The sequence below is a fragment of the Chlorocebus sabaeus genome, chromosome 21, assembly GCF_047675955.1.
Source record: "Chlorocebus sabaeus isolate Y175 chromosome 21, mChlSab1.0.hap1, whole genome shotgun sequence".
In the NCBI taxonomy this organism is placed as follows: Eukaryota; Metazoa; Chordata; class Mammalia; order Primates; family Cercopithecidae; genus Chlorocebus; species Chlorocebus sabaeus.
In genome coordinates this window covers 46609285-46622913 of record NC_132924.1, presented here as the reverse complement: position 1 = coordinate 46622913, position 13629 = coordinate 46609285, and positions in this window count along the sequence as shown.

Genomic DNA, 13629 nt, shown 5'->3' with positions numbered 1-13629 from the left:
TGCAAAATATTTACAGGGATAACCTTCTTATCCTTCCTCAAAGAGACCTCTAGCCATTTACAAGACTGACTACACATTGGAGAAGAGGAAATAAACTTTTAGGATATTACTCATTACTGAATCTGAGCTGACACTAATTTTTGCAGAACCAAAACTTCATGTTGGTTCACCAGTCCAGATAGAAGCTTATTGAGGTCAGATGATCTGACTGAGATTCATCTCTCAATGATCTCAGTGGACCTGTTGCAGAAGTCTTGCAACTTTTTATACAACTCAGAAAATGTATTAAAGTAATCCTCACATGAAGTATATGTTGAAAGATCCTACATGCAAAAGATCCTGTTGATATTTTACCTCTTTTTAAGTGGTAGGAGGGGCCAGATGTAGCAATTTCTTTTTAATCTTCAAAGAAATATCTTAACATGTCCCAGTCCACCAAATTCGTAAAAAATTTTCCAAGGTAGAAGGATCCTTCTTTTTCGTGTATTTTGTTTTTAGACCTCTGGCACACAAGAGTCTTACCACTGTGTTTAGAGTAGTTGCTACTTCCTGCTCACCAGATCCAGTCAGCATAATAACATCAATGTAATGAAAAGCAATACCATTTTTTTTTTTCTGGTGGTTAACTACTCTGTTTTTGAGATGTTTATCTAGATTCTAGTTTGCTATTAGGCTTTAGGAGAGACTAAATGCCTGACCATGACCCCCGAATTATCGTGCAACTTGAACTGTTCATCCTAAATTGGATATTGTCTGAGCTACCAAACCATACATTTGTGTGTAGACAGCAGCATGCTGTTATCAAGTGAAAATGATATCTCTGAAATTGGGCTTCAGCAGGTTGTGCGGGCACATATAATTAATATGAGAACGTTTCCTGAAAGCCCATGGTTCTTACTGCTGCAAAACTTACATTCTTTTACTCAACCTTCACCTATGACTTCATTGGGAGTGTCTCTGACTAGTTGACTGAAAAGAAATAAGTAGGGTTTGAAATATATAAGTTCTGTTTGATAAGTAAGTTCCATCCAAATGTGACTGGTTGAAATGCTATAGTTCTACTCTGTGGGCCCTTGTTGACACCAGTTAAGGCAAACCCACATGATCAGCAGAACTTTGAGCAATATACCCAGTCACTTTGTTGGAGGGAGAAATAGAGGTATGGTTTATACCAATTTACAAACAGTGGAGTAATAGTTTCACTGAATGTTGGAAAATTCACAATTAGAAAACTAGTCTCAGGGAGAGATATCTGGATAGATATTTCTAAGTGGACAACAAGTTTATGTTGCATGTAAATGCTCACAAATGTGTGACTGCAAGAGAGAAGAATTTTAATGCTAAGGTGGATAAGACGGATCATTCTATAATTCTTGTCATTATATTAAGCTTATGAACAAAGTGGCTGTTGTGTCAGAAATGAGGCCATGCAACATGTACTGCTACTCAGTAAGGCTGAGCTACTCACTAAGGTTGAGCAACTTCTCACTGCCCAATTGCCAAATCAGATATAAGCATTTAGCCTCGAATATAACATAATTTACTAGGGGAGAATTAATTAGCTATACAGTGGCAGATTGATTACATTGAGTCATTTCCATCTTAGCATAGGCCTTACTTTATTCTCACTGAAAGACATACTTGCTCTGGATATAGATTTTCCTCCCTTATCCTCAATGCATCTGCCAAAATCATCATTCTTGGACTTACAGAAAGACTTATCCACCATCGTGGTGGATACCGTCATGGTATTCCACCTAACACCGCTTCTGGTGAAGGACTTGTTTCACAGCAAATGAAGTAGAGCAATTGGTTCCTGTTAGTAGAATTCGTTTGTCTTACCATATTTCTTATGAACTTGAAACCACTGGCCTGTTAAAATGGTTGAATGGCCTTTGGAAGAGTCAGTTATACTATCAGTTAGATAGCAACCCCTGGCAGAACTGGAGCAATGTTTTCCAGAGTGTGGTGTATACTGTAAATCATTATTCAATATATGGTGCTGCTCTCCCATTTGCCAGTATCTAAAAATTTGTCTAAAACAAATGGAAGAAAATAAGAAAAGAACAAGAGTTATTAAATTTAAAAATAACAAATAAAATCAATATAACCAAGAGCTGATTATTTCAAAAGATAAATACAGTTGATAAATATTGACCACATTGATCAAGGTAAAGAAAAAGAAAGAAAACACAAAAATTACTAATAACAAGAGCAAAAGAAAGGATGCCACTATAGATTAGACAGTCATAAGGGATAAAAAAGGAAACATTATGAAAAACTTTTTTGTAATAATTTGAATATATAGATTAAATAAATTCCTTAACAGACATAAACTACTGAAACTCACTCAAGGACAAATAGATAACTTTACATTTTTTTAAAGTATTAAATTTATTGATTTTGTGATTTAAAAGTTTCCAGAAGGGAATATTTACATTCAGAAAGCTTTAATGGAAAATTCTACCAAAATTTTAAGGTATAAATAATACTAATTCTACCCAAACTCTTAGAGAAAATAGAGCAGGAGTGAACATTCTCCATCTCATTTTATAAAGTTAGCATTACTCTGAGACCAAAGCTAGGTTAAGATGTTACAAAAAAGAAGCTATGCAACAATATACCTCATATACATAGATAGATGAATACTAAACAAATTAATAGAAAATCAAAGATAGCAATATATCAAATACCATACATCATGAGCAAGTCATTTTATCCCAAGAATGCAAGGTTGATTCAATTTTTGAAAATCAATTAATGTTGTTTAGAATTGTTATTAGCTAAAGACAAAACCCATATACTCACTTTAACAGATAAAGTCATTCGACAAAATCCAAGATCCATTTATGAGAAAAATTCTACAAATATTAATATAAGACTTCATAATACATCTATGAAAAACCTGCAACTAATATTGTACTTAATAGTAAAAGATTAAATATTCCCTCTGATAGTGGAAATAAGTCAAGGATGTCTTCTCTCACCACTCTTACTAAACATCATATTGAAGATTATAACCAGTAATAAAGAAAAGAAAAAACTCAAACAACTTGGAAAACAAAAAATAGAAATGCCTTTGTTCATAGATCCCATGATTGTCTATGCAGTAAATCACCAAAAAACAGTAGAAGAAAATATTACTAGAATTACTGTGTGAAGAAAATGACTTTAGGAACTTTCCATGGTACAAGGTCAATGTAAATAATCAACTTTATTTCTACATATTAACAGTGGAAAAACTAGAAATTAAAATAGAAACTAGGGTAATTTACAATGTCATCAAAAACAGAACATCAGAACATGTGAAGATAAATTTAGTAAAATCTGAAAAATTCATGTGTAAAATGTATATACTTTGAACTATAAAATTTAATGAGAAAAATCAGAGAAGATATAAATAAATAGAGATATATGCCATGTTAATTGACTAAAAGAAAACATTTTAAGAGATCAGTGCTCTCCAGATTAAACAATAGAGTCAATGCAATCTCTAACAAATCTCAGCACAGTTTTCTGGGTAGAAATCAACAAGTTAAAATTTCTTTTAAATTTACATTAAAAAGTAGAGGACCAAGAAGAGCCAACGTACTTTCATAAAAGAAGAAAGGTCCAGAAATCACACAACCTGATTTCAAGACTTAGCTGTAAGTTTACAACATAGAGACATTCTATCCTTGCCTAAAGGACAAATATACAAATCACTGGAACATAAGAGGGGTGTAGAAATAGGCCAACAAATACATGGCCAATTGATTTTTGGCAAAGATGACCATGTAATTCAATGGAGAAAAGGTAATCTTTTCAAGAAATTATGCTGGAAAATTGGATGCCCATATGCAATAAAAATGAGCTTCAATGTATGCTTCATATGACTTATAAAAATTAACTCAAAATTTATCATGGATTTTAAGGTAAAACCTAAAATTATAAAACTTCTAGAAGGGATCATAGTAGAAAATCATTGTGGCTCTGGATAAGACCATAAAAATATAACCCATGAAACAAAGTGAATAAATTGATTTCATCAAATACCAAACATCATTTTTTTTTTCTAAAGTAACCATTAAGAAGCTGAGAAGATAAGGCAAAGACTGGGAGAAAAATGACATATCTGATGCAAGTGACCTATTTATATAAAGTACTTATATCCACAATATTAACAGAATTCTCACAGCTCAATTAAAGAAAGTAAGACCCAATTTTTAAAAATCAAGAAAAGATTTGAGCACATACTACATCAAAGAGGAAACATGGATGGCAAAGAAACACTCTATTAGTAAGAAGGGCAATGTAAATATAACTATGAAGAGATGTTGCACCTATTAGAATGTGAAAATCAAAATGCAAATAGATGACACCAATTGCTGATAAGGAGTATGGCAATTGCAACTCTCATACATTGCTCCTAGAAAAGCAAAATGGCACAGAAAACTTGGAAAACACTTTGGCAGTTTCTCAACATTAAAATATATACTTACCTACAAGCCAATAATACTGTTTCTATGCAGTTTTCCACAATAAATAAAAATATATGTCTACACCAAGACCTGTAGGCAAATATTCATAGCAGCCTTGTACTTTACACCAAAAATTATAAACAACCCTAATATCAATCAATTCATGAGCGGGCAACTAAATTGTGACAATGGTTATCACTAAGCAATAAAAAGAAGCACACAGCTGATACATGTAATGACAAAGGACCCTAAAAAGCATTAGGCTAAATAAAAGAGGTTACATACAAAATACTGTTACCTATGATTACTTTAATATCACATTCTAATAAAGGCAAAAATATAACCACAGAAATCAGATTAGTGGTTTCCAAGTCTTGGGGATGATAGGAGGGAAATAACTACAAAGGAACAAGGGAGGACTTTATTAGGATGATGTAACTGATGTGATGGATATTATGTAAACGTCCATAATTGACCTATATTAATATTTCTAGCTTAATATTCTACACCTTGATTGTAGTGAGGGTTATATGACTTTGTACATTTGTCAAAACTCAAAAAATTTTAATTCTAGAAAGAATAAATTTCACTGTTTGTAAATTAGTGCTCCAATATACCTAACTTTTGAGGGAAGGAGGGGAGTGAGGGTTGAAAAATTACCTACTGGGTACACTGTTCAATATTTGGGTGATGGGTACATCAGAAGCCCAACTCTGGCCATTACACCTATAATACCCATGTAATAAGCACATGTACCCCTTGAATGTAAACTTTTTAAAGATAAGTAATTGAAGAAAATTATAGATACAAATGTCCATATGGCCACGTGCTTTCTTATTTACTGTTATGACCAATGAAAAAACTTCAGAAGGGTATTAGATTAAGCAAAAGATAGGTAAAGTGCTCAGCCATGTTAAGGGTACAGGAGAGAGGAATCTAGTATATTATGGTTTATTGATGTATTTATTATTCTCCTATCTCCTGCTCTCAGTTCTAAATCTTGCTTTAAATGAGTGTTTTTTTTTTTTATTATAACTGCCAAGTGTGATGAAACCGTATTTCACCCAACAATGGCATTGATTAAAAACATGAAATAAATGCCTTTTAAATACTTTCAGCTAAAATACAAAAGAAATTTTCTTATTGCAAACATAAATTCCCTTTGTAATGTTGCTTGAAAAGTTGACCAACTATATATCAATATTATAAAACAGTCATGTTCCAGGGAGCAATTTTTACTTAGAGAGTTGTCACTACTGATTATATAAACAGATCATGTTTTCTCAGCATAAGCTCACTTGGTCTATCACAGTTTAGATAGACCTATCTAACAAAAAACAACTTTCCTATCTAACAAAAATAATTGATTTCCTTGTTGATTTGCCTTATGTGTTAACATTTCTAATATCTTTTGTGTAGATATGTTACTAATGACACTTTCCATAGTTATGAAACCAGAGAAGTGATGAGTATAATTTGCCTTTGTCAACCACTGATTATCTCTGCTAGAGGAAGCGCAGCTCAATATGGCTAGATAAATAAACTTCTTTTAAAAGCTATTGGTCTTCAACCCTGGCTTTCATTAGTACCACCTGAGGAGCTTTAAAAAAATACAGAAACTTAGTGTCACATTTCCATTCCTCTCACCCCAGATATTTTAGTGTCTCGGATAATGCCCAGATGTCAGTACTTTTTTTTTTTTTTTTGAGACGGAGTCTCGCTCTGTCGCCAGGCTGGAGTGCAGTGGCATGATAGAAAATACAGAATTAAGCTATTGTTTTGTTTTTTTTTCCTTCTTTTGACCTTTATAAGAACTAAGTATGAGTGGAAAATTGATTGATATTAATTTCACTAATAGAGATTCCTCCCACCTGCTCTGAAAGCAAGACATGAACAGTGAAGGAATTCTGGGCATCTGATACGGTTTAGATCTGTGTCCCCACCCAAATCTCATGTTGAAATGTAATCCCCAATGCTGGTGGTGGGCCCTAGTGAGAGGTGATTGGATCTCCTGCTCTGGCTATGTGAAATGCCTCACTTCCCATTTGCCGTCTGCCATGATTGAAAGCTTTCTGAAGTCTCCTCAGAAGTCGATGCCGCCATGCTTCCTGTACAGCCTGCAGAATTGTGAGCCAATTAAACCTCTTTTCTTTATAAATTACCCAGTCTCGGTTGTTTCTTTATACCAGTTTAATACTTATAATTTCTACAATCTTAAATTTTTAACCTAACAACTTTTAACTATCTTCTACTGTCTTGATGTCTCTCTTACTTACTTACCTAACTTAAATTCTAAGGTCAGTCATCATAAACATTTCCTTGTATATATCCTCAACTTCCCTGCAACATCTCTGACTTTATGAAACTTGTTTGGCCAAGTATATCCAATGTATTAATCCCTACACTCTTGCAGCTGAATGTGGCTGGAGAAAAACACACAAACTATTGATTGGTTTTGCTTTTAATACATGACCAGGAACCTTATAGCAGTCCTTTATGTTTCCATACAATTATACTGTATGTAATTATAGACATTCTTTTTCCTAACTAGACACTTTTCCCCCCAGCCTCAATCTGAGCTAATTATTTTATATCTCACAGAGAAAACTGAAACACTTAGAAAAAAACTTGTGCATATTTCCATCACACATCTTCCAACCTCCCAGCATTAGTTTTCACACCCTCTCCCTTATAAATGTAGTACCAGAGATAAACCATGCATGTTTTTTTAAAAATTTTTTCTCTAAATCCAGTTTCTCCTCTTCTGCACTGGTTCCTCTCCTGGATCGCCTACTTAAGAACATCTTTCCAGCAATTCACACCTTGAAATCCCATTTTTGAGTGTTTACTCATTACTGGATCTTTTCCATTGACATAGAAAGTATGCTGCAATTTACCCTCTCCCTACCAAAATCAAAAACAAAAACCAAAAAAGAACAAAAAGGCTCATTTTTTTAAAAGATCTTTCATTTACTACTTCCACTTCCTTTTCTCCCATTCTCTTTGAAGTCACTCCCACCAGATTTTACCCTCACCATTCCACTAAAACTACTTTCCCAAAGTCACCAGTGATCTTCAAACTGATAAATCCAGTGGTCGATCCTAAGATCTCATTTTAACTGACATATCAGAAGCATTTGATCCGGATGATTAGTTCTTCCTTCTTAATATATATTAATATGTTATGAACTAAATGTTTGTGTCCTCTCCTAATTCCTATGTTAAATCGCCAACCCCAATGTAATGGTGTTTGGAAATGGAGGCTTCGGGAGGTAATTAGTTATAGATAATATCGGAAGGATGGGACTCCACGATGGGATTATTATCCTTAGAAGAAGAGAGACCACAACTCCTACTCTTCACCCTGTGAGGACACATCCAGAAGGTGTTCAGCAAACCAGGAAGTGGTACCTCACCTAGAAATAAATCAGTGTGCATGTTAAACTTGGACTCCCCTCCCTCCAGAACTGTAAAAATTACGTGTCTATTGTTGAAGCCATATAGTCTACAGTATTTTATTAAAGCAACCTGAGCTAAGATAATGTATTTCTTTCTTTCTTTTTTTTTTTTTTTTAAGTTTTCACACTATTTGGAACTAGGTTCTTTTTTATTTTTTTATTTTTCTTTAAGTTTTTGGATACATGTACTCTATGTGCAGGTTTGTTACATAGGTATACATGTGCCACAGTGGTTTGTTGCACCAATCAACCCGTCTTCCAGGTTTTAAGCCCTGCATGCATTAGGTATTTGTCCTAATGTTTTCCCTTTCCTTTTCCCCCACCTCCAGACAGGCCCCTATGTGTGATGTTCATCTCCCTGAGTCCATGTGTTCTCATTGTTCAGTTCCCACTTTCAAGTGAGAACATGAGGTGTTTGGTTTTCTGTTCCTGTGTTAGTTTGCTGAGAATGATGGCTTCCAGCTTCAGTCATGTCTCTGCAAAGAACATGAACTTATTCTTTTTTATGGCTGTATAGTATTCCATGGTGTATATGTGCCACAGTTTCTTTATCCAGTCTATCATTGGTGGGTCTTTGGGTTGGTTGCAAGTCTTTGCTACTGTAAATAGTGCTGCAATAAACATACATGTGCATGTGTCTTTATAGTAGAATAATTTATAATCCTTTGGGTGTATACCCAGTGATGGAATTGCTACCCAGTGATGGGTCAAATGGTATTTCTTGTTCTAGATCCTTGAGGCATCTCCACACTGTCTTCCACAATGGTTGAACTAATTTACACTCCCACCAACAATGTAAAAGCGTTCCTATTTCTCCACCTCCTCTCCAGCATCTGTTGTTTCCAAACTTTTTAATGAACACCATTCTAACTGGTGTGAGATGGTATCTCATTGTGGTTTTGATTTGCATTTCTCTAATGACCAGTGATGATGAGCTTTTTTTTCATATATATGTTGGCCACATAAAAGTAGCCAAGACAATCCTAAGCTAAAAGAGCAAAGCTGGAGGTATCATGCTACCTGACTTCAAACTCTACTGCAAGTCTACAGTAACCGAAACAGCATGGTACTGGTACCAAAACAGACACATAGATCAATGGAACAGAACAGAGGCCTCAGAAATGATACCACACAACTACAACGATCTGTTCTTCGACAAACCTGACAAAAACAAGAAATGGGGAAAGGATTCCCTGTTAATACATGGAGCTGGGAAAAGTGGCTAGCCACATACAGAAAACTGAAACTTCTTTACACCTTAAACAAAAATTAACTCAAGATGGGTTAAAGATTTAAATGTAAAACCTAAATCCATAAAAACTCTAGAAGAAAACCTAGGCAATACTATTCAGCATGTAGGCATGGGCAAAGACTTCATGACTAAAACACAAAAAGCAATTGCAATAAAAGAAAATTGACAAATGGGATATAATTAAATTAAAGAGCTTCTGCTCAGTGAAAGAAACTATCATCAGAGTGAACACACAACCTACAGAATGGGAGAAAAGTTTTGCAGTCTATTCATCTGTCAAAGGTCTAATATCCAGAATCTCCTAGGAACTTAAACAAATTTGCTAGACAAAAAACAACCCCATCAAAAAGTGGGCAAAGGATATGAACAGACACTTCTCTCTTTCTTAATCTATGTTGTTCATGCCTCAATTTCTTCCCAACCCCTTAATGTCAGACTATCCATAGGCTCATTCATTGTTGCTGTGTACTTCTCCATCTGCAGTCACCATCTTTGTTCATATCAGATTCCATGACTTTAAATATAATCAATGCACCAACAACTGCTAAATTAACATTCCAGTTCACATTTCCCAAACTACAGATTCATACATTCAATTGCTTATCAACATCTCTACATCGCTACCGGTTATTTTAACAGAGATTTCAAATCAACATTTCCAAAATGAGCTCCTAACCCGCTCACCCTCTCCCTAACCTGCTCCTCCAGAAATTTGTCTTACTCCATGTCACTCACATTTCTACCCTTTCACTTGCTTAAGCCGAAACCATTGCATTCCATTTTGAGTCTTCTATTTCTCTAGCAGTCACATCCATTCTCTAAGAAATATTGTTCTTATAAAATTTCAAAATCTGTCCACAATCCAACCACTTCTACCTTCACAGCTTCCACCCTGGTAGAAGCCACTACCATGTCTATTGTGATACACTTATTTGTTTTCCTCACTTCTCTCCTGATTTCTACATTCTGCTTTAACAGAGTGGCCAGAGTGAACCTTTAAAAACTTAAATATAATCATGTCACTACTCTCCTCAAAACATTCCACTCAGAGTAAAAAACAAAGTCCTCACAGTTGCCCACAGGATAGTATATAATCTGACCCTCCTGATGCTTTCTGACATGTTTTACTCATCCCTTTCATGCTCTTTTCTTGAACAACACCAGCTTCCTTACCATTTTTCGAGCATGTTAGTTGTGCTCTTATCTTAGGGACCTAGACTGGTGTTTTCTCTTTCTGTTGTTTTCTTTTCCCGAATATCCGCATTATCAACTCCTTCACCTCCAGCAAATCTTAGCTAGAAACTCATCTGTTCAATGATCTCTATTTTGATTTACAACTTAAATTCAACAGCTCACGTCCATTCTTACTGTCCTTTATTTTTGTTTATCTACAATGAATATCCAACATTCCAAGATAGTATATAGTGTAGCTATTAAGTATGTTGCATCTTTGATTTGTATACTAGACAGTAAGCCATATGAGATCTGAGAACTTATTTTTTCACTGTATCCTGAGTGCCTAGTGTTGTACTTGGCATAGAGAAGGCCTCAATAATATTTGTGGATAAAAAAATGAACAAAAAACAAAGGAATGAATGAATGATGAATGAATACTTCTATTCGCACAGGACTTCGAAATTTACAATGATCTCTAACATGTTACTATACTTGACTCTCATTCTAGACCTTTGATAATGTAAATATTGCTACTCCTACTTTAAAATGAGTCTTCAAGACCTGGTAATCTCTTCTGTCTCCTAGTTAGAAACATTAACATAAGATAAATTAGAAATCATAAAGTAAGTTTGAGCTTGGTCATTATGCTTCAATAAAAAACGACATATAAAAAAAGAGAAATTGGCTATTATCCAACTGAAGAAATAACTTAATTGACTCAGGTTTTAAATAAATCATTGATGAGTTGATTTAGATCACATAAAAACTGACATGAGCAGCAGTAAAATGAAGTAATTTATTCCAGTAAAGTGAGTGTATGCTTTGCTAGGACAAGTTTCTTACTCAGATAACTTCTTGTAGCTTTTCTATTAAATCTGTATCAGTGCCAATCTCAAATATTCTTACGACATGTCTCGCATTAGTACCTTGTAGTATAGCCAGAGTGTTTTAAAAAGCTTGTGGTTTTGATGGGATTTAGAATGAAGACCTGCAGTAGAGATGGTATAACTGATGAAAATGCAGTCCTGCACAGCCATTGTTTCCAACTTAGAGTTTCACTGTGTGTCTGCACTAAAAGGCAGGCAAAACAACAGCAACGACAAAAACCCAAACCAAAAACCACCCAACCAGCAAACCTGCTAACAGAATTACTCTTTGTTTGGTGATGGCTGACAGTCCTTTTCCCTACCTTGCCTTTCACCTGAGCCACTTATCTCTGTGGTAGCGATGGTGTCTCCTTGGTAACGTTCTTTTTGTATGATCCAATATGCATGGCCAAATTTTTTCCATAGTCAGTTTGGATTGCCAATTATCATGACAATAGAATTTTCCAACAGTCTATATTGTGTTGTTTTGGCCTAACATAAGACAGGATACAAGACGATCCCATGAAGAAATTGGTGCAATTTACAGTTTTCAATCAGGTCACTGAACTTGAATCCGATAAAGCTTCTCCTGCTTAAATTTGCTGACATGTTCTCCTGCTGAAAATATTAAATTTGCTGACATACTCTCCCAGTCTTCTGATCTTTAGAAGGAAGCTAGAGATGGTGTTGTCCTCCCCTCCATCTCTTTAGAATTCAAATGATTTCATTTCTTTATAACTAAAGATGGACATTTTTCAACAACATCGGAGTGTTTACCAGATTTTACATTTGATTCAGGGATAATATCAATTAACCACTTCTCAGGATGTTATGCAAATGGTAGGATTACTTGTAACTGGATTCAGAAATTCAGCAAGTGTTCCTGAAAATAGTGCCTCCCACAAAGGCTGAAGTCATGGAAGCACTTAAGTTATAAAACTGAACAAGATGCAATGGAGCCGTTGCTAACTAGAACATAGTCTGATGGCTGAAGATAGAGGTGGGACACAAAAATCAGTCACAAAATAGAGTTTGGCAAACTTTATAACAAATTTATGAAATAATGTGAAAGTATAAAAAAAATGAGAAAGTTAAAACAGTATTTTTGGAATGAGATGCCTTTGGAAAAGAAATGACAGTTGAGCTGGGAACCACCTACTGGGAGTAAATTTCATCACTTCCAAAACCAAGATACCCCTATGTGCAAGTTCCTGTCTATTTTATAACCCATGCCAACAGTATTCTGCAGTTTGTTCACTTTGAGAAGATATTTAATAGCTGCTTCTCCAGTTGAAAAGTTGAACCTGTAATTAGAAGGCACGAGTTTGTCCTCAGAGCACAGAAGCTGGAATTGTGACTTCCTTCTTACCTCTTCTGTGCCCTACTCACACAATGACCAACGAGGTTTGCAGTCTGCAGTTTGTGGCTAGAAGGGCAGTGAAGGTAGGTTTCCATTCAGACTACTACCAAGAGTCCTGTAGTTTATTGCTAAGAAGTGACTGATTTTGATATAAAAATCATAGTTATAACTTTTTAAATAACTTCCAACTTTTTGAAGTATGCCTCTGTCTCATCTCCAGAATGCTTTAGCTATTATTACTCTTTTTCTGTGGCAATCCTCTCTATTTTTTAAAATGCTCTTGCAAAAGTGTTTATGCTTACCAGGTGTCTTCTGTTTCTCTTCCAGACAATACCTATATATGACCATCAGCTTAGAAAAAAGAAGCCTTAAGTAAACTAGCCAATTGATTGGTCCTTAAAGAATCAAGAAAGAAGATTCAACGATAGTCCCATAAAAATAAGAAAGTGTTCTATCTCAAAAGGAGCAGATCCTAGAAAAAACAAAAATTAAATAGACGTGGGTATGAATCCTAGCTCTGTCATCTATATGAGTTCAGACAAATTAATCTCTCTGAATCTCAATTTTCTTATATAATAGAGACATAAATATCTCTTACATTTAAAAAATTATTGTAAGCATTAAAGAAAATATCTGTAAGTCACCAAATATAGCACCTGGTACTTAACAGGTACTTAATAGTATATTAATTAGTAATGAATGCCATTCAAATGCTACGATTGCCTGAACTAGCTTCAGGCATTTGATGAAGTAGCATAGTCTACTTCAAAATGAGCTAGGAGCTAGGCACAAGGAAGCCTCCTTCTGATGAGACACACATAGCATAATAGAAATTACACTGAGTTTGAAATGAGAAGACTTGGGTTCTGATTTAGACATTACCACCTACTAGCTGTATATTTTCATAAAAAATACTTAAACTCCTTGAGTCTGTTTTTTTATATAAAGCCAATGCTAACATTATCTTAGTAACATTTTAAATATAAATGTGGTGTTTGTATAATGGAGCCTACACTGTGAAGTAAAAAAATATGCAAGAAATGTAATCATATCCAAA